Source organism: Pyrgilauda ruficollis, unplaced genomic scaffold (assembly GCF_017590135.1).
Source record: "Pyrgilauda ruficollis isolate IOZ18807 unplaced genomic scaffold, ASM1759013v1 scaffold1833, whole genome shotgun sequence".
In the NCBI taxonomy this organism is placed as follows: Eukaryota; Metazoa; Chordata; class Aves; order Passeriformes; family Passeridae; genus Pyrgilauda; species Pyrgilauda ruficollis.
The window spans coordinates 1-3,883 of NW_024517352.1; the positions used below are offsets into that span (position 1 = coordinate 1).

The window sequence follows — 3,883 nt, forward strand, 5'->3', positions numbered from 1 at the left end:
GATTTCGGCTCCCATCCCCCCCCAGACGTGCTGCGCTCGGCGCTGGGGGCGGGGCTCTGGGGGCTGGGCCTGGGCGTGTGGGTGGGGCTCTTCCAGAGCCGCCGCGGCCAATGGGGAGCGCTGGGCGACGCCCTCAGCTTCACCCAGCCAATGGGAGAGCCCTGAGCCCCGGCGGCGGCCAATGGCGGCGCAGCAAGGTGAGGGCGGGGCCGGGACGGGCCAATGGGGGAGGGCAGGGGCGGGGCTGGCTCCTTATTGGGGGCGGGGCTTCATTTAGCCAATAGAAGGGCCTGAAATAGGGGCAGGGCTTACAACAGCCAATGGGAGAGGCTGGAGTTGGGGGGCAGGGCTTGGAGTGGCCAATGGGAAAAGAAGGGGCGGGGCCATGAGTGGATGTGGGGGTGGGGCTTGACAGAACCAATGGGAAACCAGGGAGAGGAGGTGGAGCTTAAAGCAGCCAATGAGAATGCCTGAAATTGAGGGCGTGGCGTCAAGCAGCCAATGGGAAAGCCCCGAGATGAGGGCAGGGCCCACAGCAACCAATGGGGGAGGTTGTGGGTGGGGTTTCCCTGGTTGGGGTGGGGCAGAGAGCAACCAATGGTAAAATGGGGGCGTGGCCAAGCCCAGCCAATGGCAAACCAGGGTCCAAAGCCCTGAAGTGGGTGTGGCCATCTCAAAGAGGGGCGTGGCTTCACATCGTTTAACCCCTCCCCTTCTCTTCCCCCACAGGAGCGATGACGTCACCCCCAGCCCACAGCAGCCCCGCCCCTTTTCCCAAATAAAGGCATTGACCACTCCCACACCCAAATATGGAAATGAAGGAGTTTTTTATTGCGGAGGGGGCGGGGTCTGGGAGGGCGTGGCTTCCGTGGGTGTGGCCAGAGTGGGCGTGGCCAGTGTGGGCACAGTTGAGCTCAGGGTGGGTGTGGTCAATGCGGGCGTGGTTGAGCTCAGGGTGGGCGTGGCCATTGCTAGGGTGGGCGTGGCCGGTGGGCGTGGCCTCACTGTCGCTCGTAGATGATTCGCAGCAGGCGCAGGCTGGGCCCGTAACGCTGCTGCTGCCGCTGCGCCGCCTCCCGCCAGCTGCGGGACCAGTGAGAACCAGTACGGACCAGTACGGACCAGTACGGACCGCTCACCGCTGCCGGACGCGTTTCCACCTGTCCATGTTCTTGTAGATCAGTGACGTAATCGAGGGGGCGGGGTCTAACACCTGGGGCGGGGCCAGCACCGATTACATCATCGAGTGGGCGGGGCTAACGGGGGCGGGGCTTGGGGCTGGGACTTTTTTTGCTTTTCTTTGGGATTTTTTGGGCGATTTTTTTTAGGGGATTTTGGGGATTTTTTTGGGGAAATTTTTAGGGGATTTTGAGGATTTTTTAGCGGATTTTGGGAATTTTTTTGGGATATTTTTAGGGGATTTTTGGGATATTTTTACAGAATTTCTGAGATTTTTGGGATATTTTTAGAAGATTTTGGGGATATTTTAAGGGGATTTTTGGGATATTGTTTGGAGATTTTTTGGAGATTTTTCCCAGGATTTTGGGGATATTTTAAGGGGATTTTGGGGATATTTTGGGAATTATTTGTAGGATATTTTTAAAGAATTTTTGGAATATTTTTTAAGGACTTTTGGGGTGTTTTTGGGATATTTTTAGGGGGATTTTTGGGATATTTTAGGAGGTTTTTGGGATACTTTTGGGCAGATTTTTGGGACATTGCGGGGGGAATTTTGGTTATTTTGGGGTGAATTTTGGGGTATTCTTGGTTCTTTTTGGGGTGAATTCCAGGGATTTTGGGTCTGATTTTGGGGTGAATTTTGGGTTATTTTGGCATGAATTTGGGGCTGATTTTGGGATATTTTTGGGGTCAACTCAGGGTGGATTTTGAGGCGATTTTAGGCAGATTTTGGGGTGAATTCCAGGGATTTTGGGTTACCCCAGTATAAACCGGTATAGCACAGTCCATCCCAGTATAAACCAATATACCCCAACCTAGCCCAGTCTAAACCCGTCCATCCCAGTTCATCCCAGTACAAACCAGTTCAATCCCAGTTCAATCCCAGTCCCCCCCAGTTCAATCCCAGTCCCCCCAGTCCCCCCCAGTCTATTCCCAGTCCCCCCAGTCCCCCCCAGTCTCTCACCGCTGCCGGACGCGTTTCCACCTGTCCATGTTCTTGTAGATCAGTGACGTAATCGAGGGGGCGGGGTCTAACACCTGGGGCGGGGCCAGCACCGATTACATCATCGAGTGGGCGGGGCTAACGGGGGCGGGGCTTGGGGCTGGGACTTTTTTTGCTTTTCTTTGGGATTTTTTGGGATTTTTTAAAGGGGATTTTGGGGATTTTTTTGGGGAAATTTTTAGGGGATTTTGAGGATTTTTTAGCGGATTTTGGGAATTTTTTTGGGATATTTTTAGGGGATTTTTGGGATATTTTTACAGAATTTCTGAGATTTTTGGGATATTTTTAGAAGATTTTGGGGATATTTTAAGGGGATTTTTGGGATATTGTTTGGAGATTTTTTGGAGATTTTTCCCAGGATTTTGGGGATATTTTAAGGGGATTTTGGGGATATTTTGGGAATTATTTGTAGGATATTTTTAAAGAATTTTTGGAATATTTTTTAAGGACTTTTGGGGTGTTTTTGGGATATTTTTAGGGGGATTTTTGGGATATTTTAGGAGGTTTTTGGGATACTTTTGGGCAGATTTTTGGGACATTGCGGGGGGAATTTTGGTTATTTTGGGGTGAATTTTGGGGTATTCTTGGTTCTTTTGGGGTGAATTCCAGGGATTTTGGGTCTGATTTTGGGGTGAATTTTGGGTTATTTTGGCATGAATTTGGGGCTGATTTTGGGATATTTTTGGGGTCAACTCAGGGTGGATTTTGAGGCGATTTTAGGCAGATTTTGGGGTGAATTCCAGGGATTTTGGGTTGTTTTAGGGCTGATTTTGGGATGAATTTGGGGTGGATTCTGGGGTGAATTCTGGGGATTTTGGGTCTGATTTTGGGGTGAATTGGGCGTGGATTTGGGGCTGATTTTTGGGGTGAATTAGGGGTGGGTTTGGGGTATTCGGAGTTATTTTTGGGTGGAATTACGGCGATTTTGGGGCTGATTTTGGGGTGGATTTGGGGTGATTTTTGGGTGAGTTGGGGGTGAATTCAGGGTGAATTTTGGGGTGAATTCACAGGGAATTGGGGCTGATTTTGGGGATGAATTTGGGGTGATTTTGGGGTGGATTTGGGGTGAATTTGAGGCTGATTTTTGGGTGAATTTTGCGATGAATTTGGGGTGAAATTTGGGGTGATTTTGGGGTGAAGTCAGGATGAATTTGGGCTGATTCTGGGGTGAATTTTGGGATGAATTTGGGGTAATTTTAGAGTGAATTTTAGGCTGATTTTGGGGTGAAACTGGGAGTGAAATTTGGGGTGATTTTGGGGTGGATTTGGGGTGAATTTCAGGCAATTTTAGGGTGAATTTTGGGCTGGTTTTGGGGTGAATTTGGGCTGAGTTTAGGGTGAATTTTGGGGTCAATTTTGGTGATTTGGGGGTGATTTTGGGGCTGATTTTGGGGTGAATTCAGGGTGAATTTTGGGGTGAATTTGGGATGATTTTGGGGTGAATTCAGGGTGAATTTTGTGGTGACTTTGGGTGGTTTTTGGGATGGTTTTGGGATGAATTTTGGGGTGACTTTGGGTCGTTTTTGGGGTGCCTTTGGGGTGAATTCAGGGTGAATTTTGGGGGGAATTTGGGTGTTTTTTGGGGTGACTTTGGGTGAATTTGGGGTGAATTCAGGGTAAATTTGGGGTGAATTTGGGGTAGTTCTGGGGTGCCTTGGGGTGGTTTTTGGGATGGTTTTTAGGGTGTTTTTGGGGTGTTTT

At 49.7% G+C, this 3,883-nt stretch overlaps 2 long non-coding RNA genes across 2 annotated transcripts; one reads left to right on the forward strand and one right to left on the reverse strand.

Annotated features, from left to right (window-relative positions):
• Positions 1 to 14: 14 nt before the first annotated feature.
• Positions 15 to 808, forward strand: LOC121352117. Its single transcript, XR_005954891.1, has 2 exons — positions 15 to 197; positions 730 to 808. It is a non-coding gene; the product is annotated as an uncharacterized LOC121352117 (long non-coding RNA).
• A 3-nt stretch (positions 809 to 811) lies between these two features.
• Positions 812 to 2,231, reverse strand: LOC121352118. Its single transcript, XR_005954892.1, has 2 exons — positions 2,144 to 2,231; positions 812 to 1,083 (listed from the first exon to the last, which is right to left on the reverse strand). It is a non-coding gene; the product is annotated as an uncharacterized LOC121352118 (long non-coding RNA).
• Between the last annotated feature and the right edge of the window lie 1,652 nt (positions 2,232 to 3,883).